This window comes from Phalacrocorax carbo, chromosome 2, assembly GCF_963921805.1.
Source record: "Phalacrocorax carbo chromosome 2, bPhaCar2.1, whole genome shotgun sequence".
NCBI lineage: Eukaryota > Metazoa > Chordata > Aves > Suliformes > Phalacrocoracidae > Phalacrocorax > Phalacrocorax carbo.
The window spans coordinates 37,017,302-37,043,929 of NC_087514.1; the positions used below are offsets into that span (position 1 = coordinate 37,017,302).

Sequence of the window (26,628 nt, forward strand, 5' to 3'; positions counted from 1 at the left end):
TCAGTGCTGCTTGTTAGGGTTGTTAAATGGTATTTTCAAAATTATCTTCTAGTCAAATAATGATTTTCTTTGATTTATGCCGGGAGGACTGTTACTCCCTGTACTCAGTGTCTATAAAATTGACCGTATACTTGCCACAATGAACAATTAATGCCATACCATGCAAAATAACAAAGCTGGTATTACAGATTACATTAAATACTGCATACTGAGGGGAAAAAGATAGATCTGCTGGCATGTGTAATTCAGAGCGCAGCCTGCCTGCTCAGGGGACGTGGTGCACCCGCTTCCCTGTCCAAAGAGTGACCGTGACCATGTTGGGGACTGAGCATGCCCTGGGTGACAGCTGGGTGTTTCAGTCTCACACGTGGAAAACATATGTGTTTCCTAACGCCTAAAGGGTACGTTTAGGTCCTAGACATAGAGATGCTTGACAGCAGTAGTCCAATATATGCATTTTATCTACATGTTTAAAAATAGCTAGTAAAATAAGATCTTAAGGTCAATCCTCAAAACTGAGCACTTCTAATACATTCTGGTTCCAGCAACATTACCATGAGGTAAGGGTGAGCAGCCGAGGACTTGCTTCAAAAACAGGAAGTACCCACATTTATATAAAATCGCATAGTTTCAGCTGTCATAAATGTGGTTTCAATGCAGTTGCAGGAGTAAAGCCCAAAGTAGTTATAACCAGCTTACTTCCTCTTCCAGGCAAAGTGCAAATAGCCATATAATTAACAATCTGTGGCTCATTTTCTCTAGCTGGGTTAAGTATTCTGTTTCGCCTGTTCAGTCGCTGTATAAACAGAGGGAACTCGACTTGCTTAAGAACATTTTAAAACACAAATATTCTTGGTCATAACCAGGTCTGCAGATTCACAAAACAGGATCTTCGATTGCCCCTCAAGTTTGGCAGCAGAAATGAGACCTGTGAGTGTGGCTGGCGTGCTGCCAGGCTCCTTGGAGAAGAGCAAGCCTTGCCAAGTTGGCTTCTTGCCATGGTAAACTGCATGGGGCAGCAAAACCTGCTGCAGAGCTGGTAGACAGTTTTTCTCTTTAGGGACTTCCCTTCTTACATTCCATTACAAATTGGCTTTATTCAAAGTCTTTTATCATTAATTTTTTGAAGACTGATTGCTCAGCTTTTTTGGACAGCTTTTTTCTGAGTTAATTCATCCATCCTGCCTTTGACTCTGCTCATGCACTCGGTATGGCAGAAAAGCATGAGTACAAAAGGATAAGAAAGAGTTTCTTTTCTGCTCCCGTACCCTCTTGCGTTGGTTCAAATATGTTTTAGGCTGCTTGGGGCCTTTGAGGAGAGCCCTAACTTTTCATCCAGAAAAGGCCTGTCATCACTTCTCTGTCTCTGCTGATATCAGGCACTTGAGCAGCAAATACCTACTGACTATTCCCCACGTACTCTGCTTGCTGGGGAGAGCCAGTGAGGTGCCTTTCCAGGGAAAGGGAGCTCTCCAAGGAGAGTTTCTCCAGGGAAACTCTGCTTGGTTACTGAAGTTGCAGCTCTTACTGCATACAGGAATCAACAGTGGACCTTTTTTTCTTTTTTTTGTGTGACAGATTCATGTGAGAGGTAGCTTTTTTTTTTTGCAAAGCCCCGTAAGAAACCTCTAGGCAGAGCTCGACAAACATTATGCTGTCCTACACATAATACAAAACATTTCCCTTCCCTTTCCTAACTTTCCTCTTCAACTGTCAGATAAATAGCGGAGACTACTTACTCAAGACCTTATGAAGTATCATACATTCATAGTGACCATCTTTTGACTTTATGCAAGAAAGCTAATAGTCCTTAAAAGGATTGTTTCATCCTGTGTTACCCAAGGTTTTCCCTTCTTCAGGAAAAGCTGGCTAGCCCTTTTTGTTGTCTCTGGAACAATGAGAAGAGCTACATCGATGACCAGAACCTTGACTCTGAGTGATGTTTTCAAAGCAAAAGCAGTCTTAACAGCCTCCATGTGAAAACCAAGATGTATCTGACAGCGAAGGGAAAAGAAATCAGGACAAGAGTTCTGCTTTGAACTCCCTAGTGTTTTTAGCTGTGATTTAGCAGGGGAGTCAAGGGAAGACCAATGAAGGTAAGAACTCATTTGTGTCCTGTGAAAAACTATGGTTGTTAGATACACTGAGGTGTTTCTTACATTCTAAATAAAATATGAAAACTTTCAGGACACAGCAAGGTTTATAACATTTTTAATTGTGTAAAGGATTCCTTCCTATTCTTGCCTTCCAATGTTTTAAGAGACCATACAGCTGCCACTCTGAAGATGATGTTCGCACAGCTTTTGCTGCTGCTTCTGCTTACTCTGTGTGTGTGTGTAGGTAATAATTTGTTATAACATCAATATAACATTACCAGCAGTCATTCAGAAGAACCTTATCTTAGATGCTTGCCAGAGTTACTCATGTGTTTCTTTGCTTAGCGTGACATGGCCATATTTTCCTTCATGGCTTAGTTCCTGGCCCAAGCACAGGCGATGAAATGTGCTCACATTGCACTGTGTTTTATCACTGAGTTAAGGGACTGGATGGAGTTGTGTTGTGAAAGAGGACAGTAGGGCCAGTCAGTTCGATGCAATGAATAGATTGCTCTTATTCGTAGAGGAGTATGGCCCAAACAGTGGTCTGTGGGCCAAGACCAGCCTACAGGAAATTTCCATCTGCTCTGCTTTTTACCAGAGGAGATAGAGAGCAGCTTTGCAGCAGCAAATGTTGCCCAGCAACTGTGCAGTTGGAGGCTTGCCGCAGTCCATTTTAGAGGGCTGCCTCCAGGGGAGTGGAAGAAGGTGGAGTGGAAGGGGCCAGGTAGAAAAGCCTGCCTTCTCTCGCGGTCTTATTTCCATGATGACATCTTGACAAAATTTCTAGGATAGCTACTTGTGACATGCGCAGGCTGGTCAGGTTGGTGACTACCCTGAGGACTAGGAAGTGAGGACTGTGAGAATTAGCTGGTGGGAGGATTTGCATCCAACCATCAAAATATAATTGCAAACCCCTTGTAATAAGTGACCTCTTTTAATATAAACCACATCCTTTAAAATAGTTCCTTAAAAATGTCCTTATCAATTACAGGCTACCATGTAATATAAAAAGCATCTTATTTGCATATGAAGTAATTCCGATTCAAACTTCTAATTGTTATTTGAGAAGTCAAATACTAATTTTTGAGAGGATTTTGATACTATAGTTTTATATTGCCTTTTAGGATAATTTAGAAGTTATTTTGAGACCGTAAGTATTAAACCTGAAAAGAGCATGGGAAGCTGGAAAGCTCTGTGTATATGTGTGTATATATATAATAAAATAGTATGTGTACTCTTCATTGGCATGCACTGATAGTCTATAAAGTTTTTATTATCCTGAGATAATACACATACCCACTACATGAGAGCACTGAACACCTTTTTAATCTATGCAGGTTCATCCGAAAGAAATGCCTTTAACAATTATCTCCACACTTGGTTGTGTATTTTGATCATCATAAGGTTAAATACTAAATGAAAATTTAGATATTTATATGATTTATCTTTTTTAACTTTTGCATTTTTTTCAGATTCACTGTTTTAAGAATTTTATCACTTAGGAAACCATTAAACTCTTGCAATAATGAAGATGGTTCAGGTGAAAATGAAATAATAGAAAAAATGTACAAAGAGGGCGCTAGCTTTAAGATCACTACTTATTATATTTCCCTCTTTCACCTGATGGCAGAAAAACCCCTTTAAGTTACTTTTGTGTATGCCCATTTATACAAATAACCTGGATTACTTAATTAAAATACAGTCAAATAGAGAAATACGTGCATTGTTGTAAAGGGTCGTTGCAATTAGCCTGGCCTCCAGTATACATGGCAGAATTGTTGTTCTTAAGTAAAACTGAATGAATGCAATTCTCCTGCATTGCAGTTCCCTTGTGTCATTGCTCTGTGGACCTACATGAAATCCAGGTACTTGTAAATTCCCCTGAGCCTCATCAGACTCCTGTAAGGTTTCTGGCTCTGGCATGAAGGACCTGTTTGTTGGGGACAGTTTGTTTCTCCTTATCAGGAATGGGGCCCACACAAGGCAGCTAAGATCAAGATTGCTAAGATCAGCATTGAACTCTCCAAATTGCTTCCGCCAAGATAAAGAATAGTATAAATTCATGCTCAGTTGCAAACTTTCTAAAATAAATTTTTGCATTGTAGAAAAATGAGAAGAGATGGACAAACTCAGACAAAATAGCAAATGCCTTTATAGAATTTCCATGCGACAGGATCACGCTGGGGCTTGAGTGAGGTTTCCTGAGTTCTCAGCTTCACTCCTTCGGTCTTGTTGCCTCTTGCAGTTGTTTGAGCTCTGCTGTTGATCAAACTTTTCTGCCAAGGTGAAAAATTTCCCTGTGTTCAGACATGCAGACACCTCTGGGTACCTTCAGCCTTCATGTTTGTGTCCTTAAGAGTCAGTTCTGTTGCCTTGTTTTCTTTGTTTCTTCTTTTATACCAGGCTTTTTCCACTATTCTTTGCCCATTCTGCTGCCGATAAGCTGAGTGGAGTGGGTTTCCACCAAACATCATCCATCTTGCTTTTCCCTGGCTGAAAGGCTATTCGCTCGTTCCTGGCCTGGATCATAGGTGACACCACTCCTGTTAGCAGATGTCTGAATTCTGTGTGTATATGTGCACACATTTTATTTTTTATATTTATGTATATAACATATAAAATAGACATCGATGTTGTATTTAATTTCATATAGTCTGGTATTTGATTGTTAGTATTAATAATTTTATAATTTGCTGTTTTATAGTTAAAGATAAAATGACATGTGTCAACATGTTTTCCAGTTGGAGAAATCTGTTTCGTTGCTTTAAAATGTTTATTTCTATTTTACTTTTGGGGTTTTTTTTGTTTAGGAGAAATACAACATTACCAGAAGCTTTTTCTCTTTTCTAAATATCAGGCCTTGACTGAGACTGATCAGTGTATGGAAGTGGTATATGACTTGATGGATAGCAGTCTAAGGAGATGTGCCTCATTGAAGAGTGTGTAACAGCTTGGGTTCAGTTCCTGTCTATTTTTATTAGGGTGGGACTCCTACCTAGCAGTATTCTCATTTAGATTATTTCGGTATGTTTTTACTGTAAGGTTCCGGTTCTTACCTTAATAATTAAAAGGTGGTCTCAGGGTTTCCCCCAACTTTTGTTTGTTGTTTGTGCTTTCAAGTATGGTTTCCATTTCAGATAGAGTTCTTATATTGCCCTTCAGCAAAGAAAATTACAGGGTTCAATGAAGTTGTGACACTTCAAAATTCTGTTTGTTTCTGCAAGATTTCAAATTAATTTTCTGTCACTGTTGTTAATAAAGGACAGAAAAATAAGAAAAAATTCAGCATCTTTATGGGCACGTGGAGAATGATTCGTGTTAAGTAGGCATATAGATCAAAAAGTTCTACCTTGTCTGGAAGTTTGTTAAAACTTTTAGACATGAACGATGGCCCTTTGAGACTGGAATGTTATTTTTCTAACCGTATTTGCGGAACAGAGACGTGGAAGTATCTCCAAGCACAGGTGCCAGTTTAGAAGCGCATATTTTGTTTTTTCTGCTTTTCACAATATATGCATGTCCAGACATAGTCAGGTCTGAACTGGGTAGGTTTCTGGTAACAACACATAAATCCAATAAACATTGCTGGCAGATGCTTGCTTTAGGAGCTGTTAAGTAAAATCCTATGGCCTTTGTTGTACAAGAGGTGAGATAATGGACTGTTGACCTTAGAATCTATATTTTGATTTATTTATTTTCGGTAGTTTTTACTCTTTCTTTTAGTAAATGATTGGGATTTCCCAAGTATTTGAATTTCGTATGTGAACATAGTTTATGACCTGCTTAGAAATAGTTTATTGCTGTTATTTGATTATTCTCTGGTATATATTACTTAACTGATCTTAGTGGCACGGGCTTGCTTTTGTCCTCTGTTACATTTATGAAGGGTTTAGCATCTAAGAGTCAAACGTGAAATGGAGCACTGCAACTATTCATTTGAGTGCTGACTTGTGTTTATATCCTTGGAGACAGAACACGCTTGCATAAATGCTAGATTAAAAAAAAAATGAAAGGATCACAAATCTATCACAATTCATAGATTACAGTACAATACATGTCTATGGAAAAGTATCTCTTCATCTGTGTCTCCTATTGGAAGATAAATGTGTCCTGTGTGTCTATTTTCCTTTGAAAACTGTCTAGCAAAATCTACAAGATGGGATTTAAATATTGTGATACTACATTCAGGTGATCTCTGTTAGTATAGCCAGCTGTTTAGTTTGGCCCACCTAAATTAGCTTTCTGTGAAATTATAATAAGGTTGAATAGTCTGCTTTATTTTTAGCCTCATTTCCTATGGAAACAAGGCTCATGAGGTTACACGATGCACTTGTGTACATGCACACACATCTCCCCTCGGTAGCTTTTGAACCTGCTGGTGATGTCAATTACATTTTTTGGCACAGTGGAGGTCTCAAAATTCAGATCCCACGAGTTTTGTGAAAGTAAGTAGCTGAGCATAGGTGGAAGCACCTAAAGGTGCCCTGACAGAGGAAAAGGTTACAGCATGAAATAATCTTATTAGTTGCCTGGGAATCCTAGTGATGGGAAAAGAGACACTTTAAACAAATGTCACAACTGTGGGAAAAGCTTCATTCAAAGCTTCACCTTTCTAAACACCAAAGTCAACCAACCAGGAGGTGTAGATCTGTGGGAGATGAGGCTTAATTAATTCTGTTGTTCATGGGACTACTTGTTCCTTAGATATTTTAATAATAATATCAGTAGCATAAATGTTTCCATGCAATATATTTTTTGCATATTTAATTTTAAGGTAGATACGTAGGGATATTCTTATGACAATCCTAATTTTCAGCGATTACTTTTGTTTTCACTGTGAATATTAATTTAAATGTTTACAGAGCATCTTTTCTCCCTATTAGGGCAAACTGAGCAGTTGCTTCCCCCCACTTTTAAAATGACAGGTACTGTGAATGCTTTCCAGTCCTGTTTTGCATGTGGTTCTGGACTGCAACTAGGCAGAAATTCTGGAGTGTTTTGTGGGGAGAATTCATGGCACTATGGTTGTGATCCAAGAGAGTTAACTGGGAAGAACAAGGTTGGTACAGTATGCTTACTGAATATGGAAATAATAATAATAATTATTAAGCTAACCAACAGAAGTGTATTCTTAATAAAACGTGTGGGTTTTTTCAGTGTAGTCATATGACTGTATAATACAAAAATTGCTTTGAGAGTGGGTCAAAGATTACACAGAGCAGAGACTTGTGTGATTGGTTATGAACAAGCGAAAATAGGGTAAACTTTTGACCCAGCAGCAGCAAATGGAACTGTGTAAAGCACCTACAGATGGCAGGATTTAACATATAGTTGGTCTCTTGCCCTTTCACAGCAATTACGATCATATTACACCAGGCACAGAGGGGAAGGCGCTCCGTAACTGTAATACAGTGCGTCTTTGAAAGTTTTGAATATGCAGTTGCATGTTTCGTTTTTGTAGGACCATCAATTAGCTTAGCAAGAAGAATTCCACTTTTGTTGCCTGTTTGACTCGACGAGTTCCTGACCAGCATGCCAAGTCCATTTGGAACAAAAAAATCATTTGAACGGTCTGAATAATTTTGATAATTCAGACTGCAGTGGATTTATTGCTAAGCTTGAAAGACTCGGTGAAAGTTTTATGCCGTTGTGCTGCTGATGTGAAGTTGAAGGGACAGGAGAATGTGGCTTCAGAGAGAAGTCTGGGAAGCAGTGCTCCCAAGCCAGCTCATCACATACTTGTGTAGATCTTCCTGGTTGAGTTTGAAGTTTGTAAAACTTGAACAGCAAAAAGACAAACTGATTAACTGTGTTTATTTGACAATATTGTGGCATTCAGGCAATTCAGTGGCTTTCGGTTTTGTTCGTACCTATGAAATACTTCACAAATCAGAAAAAGTGAAAGTGTTTTGTGAATTAGAGATGAATGATAGCCATTTTCCTGTGAACTGGTTGGTTAACAAAATCAGAAGCCCAGTTGCACTTTTGGCTCAGAGTGATAGTTCTGAAGTCATCCAAGCATATTTCATGTAATTCACTGCCATTCAGGGAACTGATTGAAGCGGGGGGACATTTGTGTGTCTGTGTGTGCAAGTGTGTGGAGTTCTCCCATGTTTTATTTATCATGCTTTGACGTATCGGCATTCCGGCAAAGAAGTCTGAATCGTAGAAGGTGTGCTTCCTTCTAGTTGTGATCCAGCCACTATCTCCCTTTCTGTCTCTTCACTTTGCCTTCTGGCCTGTAATCTGATGCGTGTGCCAGATGTGGGGAGGTGGAGCAGAAGCAATCCAAGCTTTTAGACCATTTCATGGAGGGGGTTATTTTATTAGATCTGTGGTTCACAAAAATTTGCCTTTGGTTTTCCAGAATGACTTCTACGGAGAGTAGAAATTGCAAGCATATGGTAATAAGCTAAATAAGATACTGAAAAATGCTTTTTGGAGGAAGGGAGAATTTTCAAATACTGATAAAGAGTGGTTGGTTGGGTTTTTTTTCTTCTGAAATCATGCTGAAGCTTGCACTGTACATAGACTGCTGGGTTTAATTCCATTTCTTTTTGGAGACAAATTGTATTCATTTTAGCCATGCCTGTACCTGCAGCAAATAGCTGCTGATGGAAGCTTTAAGGCACTTAAACGGCTCAGTGACTGCTACCGTGTGAGTCTGATCCAGTTGCACAAGATTTTGAAACTTTTCTGGTTACTAAAATACAGTGAAATGACAACTACTCTTCTCAAATGCCAAGCAGCATGCACTGTCATAGACTAATTCCTTCTTGAGTTTTCTAACACCCCTCACACCACAAAAAAAACCCACCACCAAAACAAACTTTAACTCAATTAAAAACACCACCCATGCATTCCTCGCTTTTACTGATGAGCAGCCTTCAGATATCCAGGTCTGAGCTGCATTTGAAATTTGCCTGGACCTGTTGAAGCCCCAGCTTTTCAGAGGAGGCTTATGAACCACGGCGTTGCCCTGTGCTCCTTGCCAAGGCTGGGCTGTGGGGGTTGCAGCTGGTCTCTGCCAGTGATAGTGGGTTGGCAGAGTTACCGACCTTGTTAAAACATAATTGAGTAATCTTGATCTAAAGGCAGTAGCGTAATTCTTCAACATGAGGTGGTTGCCTCTGTTGTGTTAATGACCTGTATGAATTAGGGCTGTTTGCATGGCAGCTATTCCTCCTGAAAACAGGGGCAATTGTTGCCAGCTTTCTGGCACATAAGTACCAACTTCACAGAGATATGCTGGATTTGTTGTACTCGGGAGATGCAAAAACCAAAAGCAATTTGGTAGAGAAAAAATGTTCTTAATATATGGAGTAGAAAGGAAAATGAATTAGAGATAGGTTTCATACTTGAGAAGGGAAGCGATTTTATCTAGTTTGTTCTTTTATGTTCTTTTTGAAGTAGAAAAAGGTATTGAAATGTTATTACTGAAATGTTATTATTGAAATGTTATTAAAATATAATGGGATTATTCCTATAGTTTCACTGATTAAAATAGAAATCTAATTGAAGGACTTGTACTTTTCACAGATATTTTGTAAATAATAGACTAACTAGTTTTGTATTGCAGTAACTGAAATTTCTCCAACAGTTACTTCTACTTAATAAATATGCTGTATGTTTTTATAAAATGTAAAACATGTTAACACACCAACCAAACTGAGGGATATATCAAATGTATAACACACTACATACTATATATAGTATTAGTATATACTGCCAGTGACACATTCTTTATAGTGCCTGCATTTACTTCTTTTAAATTCTGATCATTATTTCTTGCCACAGTATAACAGAGACGCTCATATTTCCTAGTTGTTGCTGGAAATAAAATAGTTAAAATGACTCTTCTAGTATCACTCAGAGCTAAGTATGAAGGTTTCCATTATGAGTTGCACAAAAAGTTCTTATCTACTCTTTGGTAAGTAGGTGAAACGCCTGTGTGCAATACGTGTAAGCTTAGTTTCCTTTCAGTGTTATCTAAATATCTAATTCAGTTTTCCTTTGTATGTGTTCTGAAAGAGTAACTGACAAAAGCTATCATTTCTTAGACTGCATCTCACATACAGATACAAGTAAAGCATGACAGGCTTTTTCTGCTCCAAGAAGACAACTTTCCAAATCTGGTGGAATCTTTCCATGTCGTCCCATATCAAAGCATTACTCACCTGTGTCCATGCTTATCTGGTCTAACTCAGATTTGAAATTACTGTGGCAAAACGGCACCATCATTGCCATACCAGTAATATGTAGCTTACTACAGGTGAATTATTGTCACAGGAATATTCTGGATATCGAGTTGTTTTTAACCTGTCATTAAACCATTCTATAATAATTACAGATAAATTAATACATAGATTGTAGTTAAAGTATATAGTGTAACACACAGTTATTTGCGTACTACTCACCAAGCTAAGTGCTGGCTGTGTAACTGGAGAATAAAAGCAGTAATTTGCCCATATAGATCTAGCTAAAAGAACTGTTTTTTCCTGATACATTTATTTTGTTACTGGAATAGTAGTCAAGGTGCAAATTTAGACTTCTCTTTTTTTTTTCTTTAATAAAGCACAGAAATTAAGGTGAAATATTTATTACAAGAAAGTGTTGAATTTGGCTCTGCTCATTTGGAAATGAGTTAAGACCTCAAGAAGATCCCCACTCCTGAGGTGTGTGATCTTCTGAGAGAGATTTTCACTTAAAACAACTTGCCGTGTAAGCTGTGGAGATCACTGACTTTGCACAACATACATGACATAACAAATACCTTGAAAATGAAGGGGGGGAAAAAAGTAACTTGACATATGCATTTTCCATAGATGTAGGAATTAATAGTTTGATAGCAGAAGAGAGGGAGATGGGAGCATGATTTTCGTGCCCCCTGTTGGCTCAGGGGATGGTTTTGACCTCCTGACAGTCAATCTCAAGGCACAGAGGGAGCGCTGGTAGGTGTGGATTAGTGAAGGCTGATTGGCTTCAAGCACCAGCCTTTCCCATGTTTGTAGACGTCACTACTTACAGCTAATAAGCTTATAATAATTTCTGCTTAAGCACAGGTGGTGAAAGTAGTAGCGAAAAAAAGTAAGAAGCTTAAATACAGGGAAGGTATGGGGTGTACTGTGGTGAAACGTGTGTTGTGTGTGGTAATTGTAATTGTCAGGCTCCTTTCACATGGGGGCTTGTGTTTATCCTGGTCCTCGATGCTGATATTCCTGTTTACACATCAGCTGTAGGGGAATTGGAGACTGAACTCCACCAAGAAGATTTACTTATGTCTTCATGACATTAAAATATTTTTGCAGTTGGGCGTAAATATCAAGGCTTTCGAAGGCTTCTTGTAAATCCTGCGCAGGAATTTTTTGATGACACAGCTGGTGAGTGAGCCAACTAGGGAAGGCACCCCACTGGACCTATTGTTTGCGAACAGAGAAGGACTTGTGGGTGATGTGACAGTTGGAGGCCATCTTGGGCATAGCGATCACAAAATTATAGAGTTTTTGATTCTTGGAAAAGGAAGGAGGGGGGTCAGCAAAACTGCTGCCTTGGACTTTCAGAGGGCAGATTTTGGCCTGTTTAGGAGCCTGGTTGACAGGGTCCCTTGGGAGGCAGTCCTGAAGGGCAAAGGAGTCCAGGAAGGCTGGACATTTTTCATGAAGAAAAGAAAGATGAGCTGAAAGATGAGCTGGTGGGGAAGAAGACTGCTTGGCTGAACAGAGAGCTTTGGCTGGAACTCAAGAAAAAAAGGAGAGCTTATCTTCGGAAGAAGGGGCAGGCAACTCAAAGACTAAAAGAATGTGATGAGTCTGTGCAGGGAGAAAATTAGAAGGGCCAAAGCCCAGCTAGAACTTAATCTGGCTACTGCCATAAAAGACAACAAAAAACGTTTCTATAAATACATCAGCAACACAAGGAGGGCTAAGGAGAATCTCTGTCCTTTATTGGATGTGAGGGGAAACAGTGACAAAGGATGAGGAAAAGGCTGAGATACTTAATGCCTTCTTTGCCTCAGTCTTTAATAGTAACACCAGTTGTTCTCTGGGTGCCCAGTCCCCTGAGCTGGAAGACAAGGATGGGGAGCAGAATGGCGCCCTCATAATCCAAGGGGAAACGGTCAGCAACCTGCTACACCACCTAGACATGCACAAGTCTATGTGGCCAGATGGGTTTCACCCAAGAGTACTGAGGGAGCTGGCAGAAGTCCTCACCAAGCCACTTTCAATCCTTTATCAGCAGTCCTGGCTAACCGGGGAGGTCCCAGTTGACTGAAGGTTAGCAAATGTTGACGCCCGTCTACAAGAAAGGGCCAGAAGGAGGATCTGGGGAAATACAAGCCTGTCAGCGTGACCTCAGTGCCAGGGAAGGTTGTGGAGCAGATCATCTTGAGTGCCATCACACGGCATGTACAGGACAACCAGGGGATCAAGTCCAGACAGCATGGGTTTATGAAAGGCTGGTCTTGCTGGACTAACCTGATCTCCTTCTGTGACAAAGTAGATTGCTTAGTGGATGAGGGAAAGGCTGTGGCTGTTGTCTACCTGGTCTCTAGTAAAGTGTTTCATACTATTTCCTACAGGATTCTGGAGAAACTGGCTTCTCATGGCTTAGACAAGTATACTCTTTGCTGGGTGAAAAACTGTCTGGATGGCCTGGCCCAAAGAGTTGTGGTGAGTGGAGCTAAATCCAGTTGGCAGCTGTCACAAGTGATGTTCCCCAGGGCTCAGTATTGGGGCCAGTCTTGTTTAATATCTTTCTCAGTGCTCTGAACGAAGGGATCGAGTGCACCCTCAGTAAGTTTGTAAACAACACCAAGTTGGGTGGGAGTGTTGGTCTGCTGGAGGGTAGGAAGGCTCTACAGAGGGATCTGGACAGGCCGGATTGATGGGCCAAGGCCAATTGTATGATGTTTAACAAGGCCAGGTGCTGGGTCCTGCACTTGGGTCACAACAACCCCATGTAATGCTACAAGCTTGGGGAAGCGTGTCTGGAAAGCTGCCTGGCAGAAAAGGACCTGGGGGTGTTGTTTGACAGCATGCCTGGGTGGCCAAGAAGGCCAACAGCATCCTGGCTTGCATCAGAAATAGTGTGGCCAGCAGGAGTAGGGAAGTGATTGTCCCTCTGTACTTGGCACTGGTGAGGTCACACCTCGAATACCATGTTCAGTTTTGAGCCCCTCACCAAAAGAAAGACATAGAGGTACTGGAGCATGTCCAGAGAAGGGCAAGAAAGGTGGTGAAGGGTCTAGAGGACAGGTCTTATGAGGAACAGCTGAGGGGAGTGGGGGTTGTTTAGCCTGGAGAAAAGGGGGCTGAGGGGAGACCTCCTTGCTTTCTACAACTACCTGAAAGGAGGTAGTAGTGAGGTGGGAGTCAGTCTCTCCTCCCAATTAACAAGTGACAGGATGAGAAGAAACAGCCTTAAGTTGCACCAGGGGAGGTTTAGATTGGGTGTTAGGAAAAATTTCTTCACCACAAGCATTGTCAAGCATTGGACCAGGCTGCCCAGGGAAGTGGTGGGTGCACCATCTCTGTAGGTATTTAAAAGATGTGTAGATGTCGTGCTGGGGGACATGGTTTAGTGGTGGACTTGGCAGTACTAGATTAATGGTTGGATTTGATGATCTTAAAGGTCTTTTCCAACCTAAATGATTCTATGATATGCACATTTCATTTTACTGTCTGAAGGACTTAATTTTCACAGAGGACTATATTTCATTTGGTCTTCTGAATAACTTTATATTTTGAACTCTTAAAAAATTATTTTCTTTAAACCAGATTGCTTTGCTGTGGATGACTTGATTGGAAAAATAGCACGTGCCTCCCTGCCTACTTCGCATTTGTTTTGTAATACAATAAATTCAGCTTGGAGGGGCTTGGGAGAAAGGGAGGGATTTAAAATTACTCCCCTTTAATTAATCCCAGGAAAAATCTGGCAAATCTGTCGTACCTTAATGCATGCTGTATGTCTTTTAACTCCATTTGATTCTGATTGCATAGACAAAAATCAGGTTTTCTCCCCCCCCGCCCCAAGCAATGATACTTTGGTTTGTCAGTAGCCAGGTTTTGGGTTTACCTCATTTTAGCACATGCAGAATAAGGAGTGTGTGTGTGGTTTGTGATTTTTTTTTTTTCTTCTTTTTAAAAGCTTGTTTTCTGTAAAGGAAACATTCTAATGGTGGTGTTAGTTAAATCTAGCTTTGAAGTGTTGACCTTTTGTGAAATAGTGTTTTGCTACCAATTGTTATATGTCAGTGACGATAACAGGGGTGATAATTTTTTTTCCCCTGTAAAATACAAATCTTTGGTTGGTTTAAACATCACGTTATTTGAACAGAGTAAGCTCCCTCTGTGTCATATTGTATGTTCTGTCTTTGGGGAAGAACAAAAAGAAATAAACACAAGCAAAACAAAGAAACAACCCAAGGCTTATTTCTTTGTTATCTTTCTTGGCTAACACGTAAGGACCTTGGGCCCTACTACTGCTGCACTTCAGAGGGCAGCTGAACAGATAATTTATGCATGTTATATGCTTCTACGTCCTCAGCAGTCTGAGATAACATAAGGACTCCATCCTGAAAAGTAAAGAACATTCTGATCTTACTCCAAGAAAGCATTTACACATAATCTTTACAGTTAAGGACATGAATGGAGCCTTGGACTTAATGTTAGGTAAAACAGTTTAGAGAACTACAAGATTAAGTATTTAATCCAAAGCATTAATACTGTGGTGTTAACTAACAAATAAACTGTCTTCCCACGGTGGTACTTTCTCATAAATATTATCATATTTATGTATCAGTTTGGGGTTGCAATTAAACAGTTTTCTATATGAAGGTTTTTGCATGTGTATTTCATATTTAAAGTCTTCTTCAGAAGTTAAAATGAAATATTAACACCAGGGGAAAAAAAACCCAGCCACTTCTCAGCTCATGAAAATATAAGAGAGTATCTTAGATTTCCTAGAATTTTAAATGTGCTTCAGTTCTGCTCTACATAACTTAAGTCCTAGTAGTGCACCTTCTTCTGGTAATGTTACTGTAAGTAGATTCGGTCTTTCTAAAATGAATTATTTTCTGGTTGGACTGTTCACAAGGTGTCACAATCAATATCAGAAAATAATCTGCTGAAGTACCTGTCTGTACAAGTCATGCATTAGTATACAACAGCTACTATTACTTTTTTCAAGTTCAGTCTGGTTTCTGATATGGTCCCCAAGAAGTTCTTGATGTGGAAGAGGACAGCTTTGTTGATCCCGGTTCAGCAGATCCTGACAACCCTGCCTGTGAAGCCAGTGCCCTTTCCAGCATGTTGGCACAAGATGATTCTGGGGCATTTATCTACTGTCCTGGTATCACATTACTAGAGTTAGTAATTTTTTCTCCTTTTCCTTCATGAATATGTTTAGACTTCGTTATTTGTAAAAGAGCTAACATCCATGTGCTTTCTCATGAGTATCATTGAAGTTCAAGGTGGTATCGGACTGTTTTCATAGCGTCACTCAAAGTTGCAACCTGAGTAAAAAGGCAGCGTGCCTGGTATTACCCACTTAAATACACACCTGGCTTACTGAATGAGCTTGAATAGGTCGTTTTATTTCTCTGTTCATCCTGAGATCTATAAACTGCAGATAATAAAACATATCCACCTTTGCAAAAGATCTTTGAAATCCATGAGTAAAAGGTATCCCATAAGGTCAAAATATGAATTATTTATTGCTACATGACATGCACAGCAAGCAGACTGTAGGGTTATAGCAATCCTGTCTGTTCCTTTTTCCCCTGAGAGTAGAAGTTATACCTTCAGAGTTTTACTTAGAGAAGTATTCATAATACGAAATCTAATATAATCTTTATGTGTATGAGTATGTGATAATATCGAAACTTTGGTATCTCCAAGGAATTGGTTTCAAGGCTTAACACCCAGCTTCCTCTGACAAGTGCAAATGCAGTTTTCAAGATTATAAACATTTTAAAAATAATGAATATGAGAAGATTGGGAAGATAGACGTGGGGGAAGATTGGGGTTTGAAGTAATGGAATTATAATTTCATGGCATCAAATTTGTGGTAGGGTTACTAAAGGGTAACAGATCACTTGACTTCCAGGTGATTACTAATACTCATACCCATTATCCATTTCATAATATTTGAAATGCCAGCAGTATGCTTTGAAAGAAACTGATTTTTCTTTTAGTATGTTTCCTAGGGCTTGTTTTAGGCCCTACTTGTCATCAAAGTATAGAAGGGGAAAAGAAGTTGTGTTCTCTGCTTACTACATTATTTTATGTATTTAGGCATGTGTTGTTCAAGATAAGCTATGCACACACTCACACACATATATATATATAGGTAGATCTAGATATAAAACATATGGAAAGCTGAGAAGGACCTGGCGGTGCTGGTGGACAGCAAGCTGACCATGAGCCAACAATGTGCCCTTGTGGCCAAGAAGGCCAACGGTATCCTGGGCTGCATTAAAAGGAGTGTGGCCAGCAGGTAGAGGGACGTTATCCTCCCCTTCTACTCTGCCCTGCTGAAACCACATTTGGAGTACTGTGTCCAGTTTTGGGCCCCCCAGTTCAAGAAGGATGTGGAACTGCTTGAGCAAGTCCAGCAGAGAGCTACCAAGATGATCAGGAGGCTGGAGCATCTCCTTTACAAGGAAAGGCTGAGAGTCTTGGGTTTGCTAAGCCTGGAGGAGAGAAGACTGAGGGGGGATTTCATCAATACCTATAAATATCTAAAGGGTGGGTGTCAGGACGATGGGACTAGGCTCTTTTCATTAGTGCCCAACGACAGGACAAGGGACAATGGGCACAAGCTGGAACAGAGGAAGTTCCACCTCAATATGAGAAAAAACTTCTTTCCTGTGAGGGTGACAGAGCAGTGGCACAGGCTGCCCAGGGAGGCTGTGGAGTCTCCTTCCCTGGAGACATTCAAAACCTGCCTGGATGCGCTCCTGTGCCCCCTGCTCTGGGTGTGCCTGCTCAAGCAGGGTGGTTGGACAAGATGATCTCCAGAGGTCCCTTCCAACCCATTCCAACCCACAGAATCACCATTCTGTGATTCTATGTAAGCAAGTATAGGCATGTTGCAAGCCAGTTAGGGCTTTATACTTCAATGTGAACATCTTCAACTGTACTTGGAAATCAGTAGGCAGCTAGTGTGCAGATTTTGAAAAACTGGTATACAGGTTCCCGCTGAGATATGCTACTTTAATAATTGGGTTTTTCTATATTGGTTTTGGCCTCTGAAAGAGTTTAAGGAATGGTCTTCAGCAGAGCACTCCTGAATTATCTAGCATTGAGATCCATGACATTAGCATAAACTTAAAGTGCGTGGCCTTTAATCCAAGTCCAAATATTAGGTCAGAATTGTATCCAGCTAAATTCAAAAGAGTCTTTAACTATTTGGGACAGGCCCAGACTTTCTGATACTGACAACAGAGGCAAGAGGGTTCTTGCACAGGTTTTAAAACTCCCCTGGGGATAACAGACTCCTGGATAACTTTGGTTCTCTGCTGCACTATTGAATGAAGTGCAGTTTTGCAGCTGAAGTCACGTCCAGTTGGAAAGATTGGAGGGATGTTACTAGAAAGAAAATTTTGATGGAGAAGGGAAGCAGTGCTATGCCCAAGTAAGAGATTTTTGAGAAAACTGTTCAAAGAAAAATTATTTCTACGTGTTTTAGTACATGGTTTAGAAGACTGTACTTTTAGGCCATAGTAAATTATCTGGTTAAAAGGAGCTATCTGCTCAGAAATATTTCCCTTCATGTTGTCTTCCATCTTGGTTCTCTTCCATTATGCTTTAGGCATCATTTTGCTTGTTCTTTGTATTTATTTGATAGTTTCATCTAGCCCTCTTCACAGCTGTAGAGTCTAAGGACTTTGCTAGTCTGATTTTTCTTATCTGCCCACTGCTCTGACTTTGAGAGTGGCTGAGGTACTGCAGGCTATATATTAATAAAGGTAATTAATATACATAAATTCACATATAACATAGATATTAAATGAGTATGATGTATTAAAGATTGCAGGGAACCTGTGTCATGGAAGCTTCCTAAGTACCTAAAACCTAAATGGGTATTTTATCACTTCCTCTTCTTTCTTCTTATCCTTCTCACTAACCTCCATTGCAAATACAAATGCTAGTGTCAGTGTTATGTAGGAGTATACCCAGCTCAATATTCCCTTTGCCATTTTTCCCCCTTGTATTATATTTAAACTCCTAAAATATTGCCACCACGTAAGTACTTCATTAGAGAAGAACGACATTACAGCCAGAAGCTGTAATCTCATATTGCCAGGTTTTCTAAAATTGAGGCATTTTAATTGACCCTGTTACTTAATTCCCAGTCATTCCTTACTTCCACTGGGGGATCTCCCCTGTTGCTCCTCTCAAAAAGTGTTCTCATGTATACCCCTCCTCAGTACCAACTAGCATATGCCTATATATAGTATGTACAGCTAGCATATTCAAAATTGTGTTAAATCCAAAGTCTCCAGACAGCAGGTAATTTAAGAAATTGCATCTCTCTTGGCTAATAGGGACATAGATTTGCCATTTTTACTGGCTTCTTTCTGTTTTTCAAAATTTGTTTTACTTTAGATATATTTGCCTATGGATCTGTAAGGGACGGTCATCACTGTATGCTGCACCCACTCTCATGTAAGAGGAAAAAAATGAAAAAGGTTTTTTTTGAGGCCTTTCAAGTAAAAAAATCCTTCAGCCGCCCCCTATAATACGTTAACTTTCTTTGAACAGTAATATCAGCAAACACATTGTGTCAAACACGCTTATCAAGAGAAGTGCTCCAGTTTGAGAGCAAAACTTGCTTTAATATTAATGGTCTTAGTTCACTTAAATTACATTGTATGCACCCCTGTTAGGCTGTTGTCTGGGAGAACAAGTGATTGTCCCTGAACCCTTGGCTCTGCTGAGCTATGTTAGAAGCAATTTCCAAAGTCTGAGTGGCTATCAGTGTGTCTGTGTACATGTTCCAAAACAACAGCATTCCAAAACCACTACTCCCATCATATGCAGTACAGAAAAAAAATCAACCTTCCAATGTCCAGGACCCTACATGGCCGTATCAGTCAAAACGAACACCACAGCATCATCTGTATATCAGTTGATACAAATGCACGTCATAGAAGAAAACCGCAAGATGGTCTTGAAATGTTGCTTAGCAAGTGAGGCAGGCCAGATTGTCCTTAGAGGGTGGCAGTCGCCATACACTTGGTGTGGAAGGTGGCCCCGCCGGGACATCTTGCTTCTCAGGTGAAGGCATAGTTTGGAAGCACAGAGCACATCAGTTCTCTCATGGTTGCTTTGGTTGTCTGTTGGCTTGTGGTTGAATTTCTGACTTTTGAAAGCCATATATGACTTTACGTCCAGATTATTTCACAGATCATCGCTGTCTTCTTTTGCCATACTGCTGTTAAACCTGCCAGCAAAATGTTCTCTGTCAGGCCTTTTTGTCTTGATATGTTGATGCCCTGCCTATTTTCTCTGTAGTTTTGGAAAAGAAATTGTGCGGGAGAAAGGACAGTTAATTTCAGGGACTTGGCTGATCTCTTCTCAGAAGGATACCCTCTTCACTCAAGGTAAATGGCTTATACAATTTTATTTATTATTACGTTACTAACTTTAAGCTTAGAAAATGTGGGTTCTTAAGAACCTGGGACAGGAATTTGTAAAAATCTAAATAACTTACAAATCTCATATTAAGGGTGATTTGCTAAGGGTTTTAAGACATAGTCCTGTGAACTGTGAAGTACTGCAGTTCCAAGATGAAAGATTCCTGACAACTGTGTGTTTGAAAAATAAAGGTGGGAGTCTCTTTGCCAAAAGGAAAGCAATGAAATAGCCATGTATTCTTCCAAACTTGACTCTTCTCAGCATTTCACTGACCTTGTATCATGTTGTGCTTCAGTACAACATGCTCAAGCGCAGTCTTTAAGAAAACGAAACGCACCATCCATATTGTTGATGTTTTTGTTAGGTTAGGGTAAGGTAATGCTTTTGAGATTGCTTTCATGGATAATTTAAACTGTGTCAACATGGTAGGGGCCACTAATTTTACACTGAGGGAAGATCTCCCTGCTGGTTGCAGTGCTAGCAGTTGTAATGTGCCTGCCATCTATTTTCAAAGATTGTGTCTGACTTTAACTTTTCATATTGATGGACAACATAACATCAATATGTGTGTGTAGTAGGAGTTCTCAGGATGGGACAGGATTTGCTACATGTTCTAAGTATTTCAGATTAAAATGATTGAGCTGTATGGTGTTCCTGAGCCTTTCCCTTCAGCTGTACGTACGCACCTACTTTGCAGTTCATTTTAGGGAAAAATTAAACTGAAGTTGAAAAATAAATTTCTGTTTTCAAATTCACTGTGTTGAACTTTTCTCTTAAGAATTAGTGATAGACCCAAGTCCTGACATGTTTCCTCTCTTATCACAGACTGAAATATTCAGTGCTAACTGCACTGGGGGTTATTTGAGATTGTGTACCATTTCTGCTCAGAATTAGGTCTCTGTTAGAACGTTACATCTCGTTTCTACTGCAGATAATTACCTGCATGCCTATATTTTGCTGATACTTTATGTAGGTGAAATAAGTATTGTCTTCTATGTTTTAATGCTGCCATGTGTTATTACTGGCACTAGTAGCAAACCTGCACTTTTGTCAGATGAGAAGTGAACAAGTCTGGTTTCTGTTGAACACATAACTGTCATTGTTTTAAATATTCCTTAATACCATACATTCAGTGATTGTTGTATTGGCACAAGAGGGTTTTTTTACCTTTCACCCTCACCAAGTAAAATTTGAAGTTCTTGAATTTTTGCAATACATCAGTTAAATCTCAATTTTGTTCCATCAATCTCATTATAAAAAGGAACACAGACCAGTTGTCCTAAAGTTGATTTTCATGTCATAGCAGAGTATTTAATTATTTTCTTGTAAATCAAATTAATTTCACCTGCTACTAGTTTTCCTTTCATTTCTTTGTTCTGTTTGGTAGACTGCAGTCTCTGGCTCTTGGTTTTCTTATCAAATAGTGTAATCTCTGACAGCCCTTGTAGTTTTCAGCAATATTTGTGCTTGGGCTCAGTTAAACAGGGTTTTCTTTTCATGATTCTGTCTGATACTGATAGAAATTATCACCAGAATACTTTAAAACTCTTACTAGAAAAGCTAACTTTCTTTAGTTTCTCTTCTGTACCTCGTATCATCTGCTGATATTCTGGATGTTTAATAATACCAAAATTTGGGGCATGACCCTGCTTTACTATGCACTAAATTCCTAACAGTTAAGGCAAGAGTTCAGTCCTCAGTGCTTACTATTCATCACTGCTTACCGTTCAGCATTTACACTGACTTAGTGCTGTTTGATGTGTTCATAAGATTTGACTAGGGTGGATGATGCAGCATTAAATTAGCTTATAATTTATCCTCAAATTTATAAAGAGCAACTGTCCCTGTGTTTCAGTTTCTCAGTGAAGCTAGTTGTAATTGGTAGTGTCTCCCTTCTTCAGTGAGGTCTCTCGGAGGCATGTGAAAGCCCAGAATTTCAGGGTCTGCAAGATACAGTCTCTGCATTTCCTCCTTGCTGCTCACAGGAACTGGCTTTTCAAATGCATGGCAATGTTCGCAAGCCACTAGCAGTTACAAGACAACTCCTGAATGTTGACGAGACATGAGACTTTTATGACTTACTGGGTAATGTTAACTTTCTCTTCAGAGAGAGTCTAGGTTCAGAGACCCATGTATTCATCACCAGGTATGGTAGAGTAATTTGCTGTATCCTGGATTAAAGGTAGAGGTCCCACTTGCATTAAACACAACAGAAACTCTCTGTTTCAAGGAAAACCACAGGCAATGTATCAAATCTTGCAGAGTTCACACAGCGTTGCTGTTATGGCCAGATGGAATGTTACACTGTGCTGCCCTGCCTGGTGATCGGAGAGCATGAAATTTCACCAAATTTCCTTAACCCTCTACCTTGATTGAGCCATATGATGTCATTTAGAAATATATTTGTTTCTAGCCAGGACTACATGAAAGAAACCCTACCTTATGCCTGGATGAATTACTATGATTTTGTTCCACTATTAATAATAAACATTTTCTAGTCTGAGTTTTGTCTAGTTTAAACTTTAGTCTAATTTAAATCTCAGCCATTGAATCTTGCCAGCTGTTGGGCTGGAGGTTTCAGAAACCTTTTATTATCAGAAGTCTTTTCCCATATAAGTACTTCTGTTCTGGGATGAGTTGAAATAAAGAGTTTGAACTTCATTTAAAAATAAATCCACTGAAAGGCACATTCTGTAGAGCTAAAAGTAATTTCTCTTTTAAAAAAAAAATCCTGAATTCTTCAGAATTTAGCTCCATTCTCTTAAAAACGGATGATAGCACTAGATGTTATTACATTTATGTAACGTATCGTGTTAATACAATTTTTATTTCTGTTCTGTAGTATTTCCATTCTGGTTCTGGTTTTCTCTGCTTGCTCAACTTCCTGGGCTGAGTTCCTCTTGTGTGTTGTCCGCATGGATGGAAGCAACCCGCTGTCTTGAACTTGTCTCTTTGTGGGTTGAGGCCCATCTCCACCAGAGAGCACCTCACTGCATACAACCTGCAGAGAGCACCAGGAAGTATCCCAAAGCAGAGGCTCTGAGGAAAGGATCTGACCCATTTTTAGTTTGCAAGAGGAGAAAGAGCTGAGCCAGGAGATGGCGATTTCCAGATCACTCTGAAAGAACCCCTTTTCCTCCTCTCATATGCTTTCTTAATTAAAGGTAACGGAGTGAAGCAGAAGAGCTCTAAAATTTAAAAAATAAAATAACATTTAAAAAATTCCCAACCATTACTCAGAAACCTCAGTAAGCAGGAGTCATCAAACCTGTATTTAAAAAAAAAAAGCCGCACGATTGTCAATGGACACGCCCATACAGAACTTAATTGCTATATATAGCACACACCGCAGTATTGAATTCTGCAGTTAGATATTGCAGAAACTTGCACGCAGCATGCTCTGAGTGGGTGGCTGGGTGCACATTTAGGAAGTTATGAGAGCCTTGGTAAGCTGTGTTCAGGAAGCACAGACATTTTCATACTACAAAGATAAGTCAACAGTAAAATCTTAGAGATTGAGAGAAGGAGGAGTGTCTTATCATTGCCTCATATGGACAGAAGTCACAAGGTACTTAGCACTGTAGGTGTATGTACTGCTAATACAAAGACTGACTGTGAGGAATGCCAAGTACTCCAAATACCAGTGGAAGTACATTTGATACGATTCTTGTGTCCATCAAAAGGAGATGCAAAGGTCAGAAAAACTACATTTATTTCCAGTACCCTATTTATTTTTCCTCAGCTGGTAAAAGGAAAGAGAAAAATTTATTTAGTTTTCAAGTAGTGGTGCATTAGGAGTTCCTGAACTGGTGAAATGTTAATGTATTTGTTAGTGTTCACACAGAGGAATTTAAAAAATTGACCCAATATTTGAAAGCTGTATGCTTGCTTCTACATATATTGAAATGTAAGACATGAAAAATCATGGTACTGTCTTAGTTCCTGACCTGAGCAGTAATATGCTTATTGTGCTTTTTGGAAGTCAGTCCTAGTAGTTTCTGCTTGTTCTCTGTGCTGGTGGGGGGCTTTGCCCTTCCAGTCTTTCTCACAAGAAGTACTTAATGCTGCCTTGTCAGCTTTCCTAAAAGTCAGTGGCCTCTTGCCTTGAATAAAGCCTAATGAGTCAACTTTGTAATCTTCCAAGCACATCTTGAAGTGTCTTACTATTCTGCAGGGTAAACAAAGGCTGTCACTATAGCTGGCAATTATAGTACCCCCTTGGGTACTCCAAACTGAGACAACTGAAGTGATTATGAAGGTAGAATTGGATTCTCCTGGATATGGTATAGAAGGTGAGAGAAAGGACTGAAAAATCATGGTTTGGGGCTACAAAGATGTTTTGGGATTGCTTTACCAGTCCTTGCCTCAGGTGCAGGTATGTTAGAAGGGCAAATAATGCCAGACTGTTGTGGTATGTCCTTGTCTCTGCCCAATGCACTCTTTCTGCTTAAGAGAAAGTAAAGGAAGAAAAAGAAAACACAAACTCAAGACAGCTGTGAAATGTATTCAATGAAAGCAGTTTTCCATTTATTAATTTCAAGTATTTGATCATGTTAAAACATAAATAGCAAATGTTTTAGTGAAGTTATGGCTTCCCTGTGTCTACTGCAAAGCCACCTGTGGCTGGGCAAACAAAATGAAATATTAATGATACATATTTCTTAGAGAAAACTTAGATGAACCTCTTCTCCTGTGTAAGATGTTTGTCTTATCCTAATATGAAAAAATCTATAGTGCCAGTATTAGTTTTAAAGGTCACCTGCTTATCCCCAAATTATGCGTACGACTTCTGTGAAACTATTTAAAAGGAAGCAACAATTCTGTTGTTTCCATTGGAAGCATGTATTCATTGCCTGATAAAACCAAAAAGCCTTTCCTCTTCTGCAGTTGCATGTTTCGTTATTTATATTCAGACCAGTGTTTTCTAACAGGAATATTTTTCACTCATTTCTTCTTTCCCATTTTGTCTAGAATCAGTCTGTGCACTGTAGTGGTGTGTTCCCTCTTCTCCATTCACTTAATGTGTACTCTGTTCTTCACTAAGCGATCTTTTTAACATCTGAATACTTTCACTCTTTTCAGTCTTCAATTCATATTTTATTGCTACAACAACCCTGTTCTGTTACCTCATTTATATTTACATGTAATTCCTTCCCTAACACTGTAATTATTATGATTGTGCTCACCATATTGTGTTGTCTTTGAATTTCACATCTTTTGATTCCTGTCAATATCAGCAGTACAGTTCTAGCTATGGTATCTGACTGATATGCTCCCATTTTTTTCTGTTTTCCTATTCCATTTCCAGCTCCTCCGCCACAGAAAGGCTGGGCCTCAGCTTTTATTGTAGCCTTGGAGCAGGGATCCCCCAGAGCTTTGGGCAGGGCCACTTCCAGATTAAGGCTGTCCTTAGGGAGAGGAGTAAACAGAACAGGTGACAGAGCAACGTTGGCAAAGATGGTGTGTACAGGGTAGCCACTATTCCCTCACAATTTCCACCTTATTTTCCTATAAGTACAACCACAGTCTCTAACACTAACCTTTTCAGTTTCTGGAGAAACCGTAAGTTTATGATCAATGTTGTCTTTAAGGAGAATGATCTGGTGTAATGGGAAAAGATGGAAATAGAATGAGAAAAGGACATAATTCTGTTTCCTAATCAGGTTGGAAAAGAGTAGGTACAAAGCTGCAAAAGTTGTTTTGCAGGCTTGAAAATTACTTTAAGATGCTTGATCTACAGCTTGCTTAAAAAGTTTGCAAACCCCAACACTGAAATGTCAGGTGAAGGGCTATGTTGGTCTGTGCCCTCCTGTCTGAGGTGGACGAACCCAGGCTGAGGAAATTGGATGTCTTTGCGCTGTGTGCCAAGATAACAGTGAAACGGTGTGCCAGTGCAAAGAGGAACTTTAGTGAAGTGAAGGTAGGACAGAGCAGTATGTTTGCGTGTATACTTCATTTTTTACAAGCAAGAAACCTTCTGAGTGGTGGGATGCAAACCTGTCCAGGGCTTGGCACTCAGGAGGGATGGGAGCTCTGAAGCTGAAGCTTAGGTAGGTTTCCCCACTGGGCAGTGTATTTAAAAATGCATAAGATGTTTGTCAGGGTTTTGAGTTAAAGCAAGATAAATGATGTTACTTTAAAAAAAAAAAAAAAAAAAAAAAAGAAAAAAAGGGAAGCACCTACACTGGAGGTTCTAGTGCGAATCACCTGTTATTTGTGCTTTTTTGCATTTGCAGGAGAGTTGGGTGCTGGGAGGAGTTGAACCATAGGATGTTGCTGAGAGAAGAGAATTTATTGCAGCAGAACTAAAATTACAGGCGAAAAATTAATGTACTCTAGGGGGAAAAAAGAGTAATTGTAGCATGCTAGCTATTCAGTATTAAGCATGCTTAATATTCAGTTTAGTCTCATATGACATGTTTATGACCAGTGTGTGTGCCCCAGCGAAGGCACTGCCTAAAAATGTATTCGTTAATTAGTTTTGGTGCAAGAAGCAGAGAGAGCGCACACGTATTCCTCTTCTCCACCGACAACACAGTTTGCTTTTTGATAAAGGAAGATGCAAAATGATTTCAAGTGTGCCAGGTTTGGATTTCTCCTGGAGTCGTACCCTTAAAATCAGCAGAAGGGAGGGAGGGGAGTTACTCTGTCTATTATCATCAAGCTCTGCTAATGTAGCCCGGGTGCCACGTGACTGCAGAAAAGGCTATTATCTCAATGAAAAGGAAACTGCTTTTTAGAGCAGCAACAGAACAGAAGCAGGAGGAATTTTCGAGTACTCCACCATGCTGGATTGTCAAAGGGGGATGTCTCTGATCAGCAGTTAGGGAAGGATTAGCGTGGCCAGTTTGTCAGCTGTCATTAGAAGCAGATGACAGAGATGATAA

The 26,628-nt window shown here is 39.7% G+C and overlaps 1 protein-coding gene across 7 annotated transcripts in view; it reads left to right on the forward strand.

Moving 5' to 3' along the window:
- The window catches only part of NCOA2 (nuclear receptor coactivator 2), a 196,579-nt gene that overhangs the window by 75,437 nt on the left and 94,514 nt on the right, over positions 1–26,628 (forward strand). For 2 of the 7 annotated variants that reach the window (XM_064442567.1, XM_064442570.1), the window contains exon 4: positions 19,619–19,707. The exons of 4 other annotated variants lie outside the window; for them this stretch is intronic. The gene's annotated coding sequence lies outside the window, so the exon portion shown is untranslated. Of the gene's footprint in view, positions 1–1,859; positions 2,097–19,618; positions 19,708–26,628 lie in introns of all 7 variants that reach the window. One more of the 7 variants, XM_064442571.1, reaches the window with a different exon arrangement.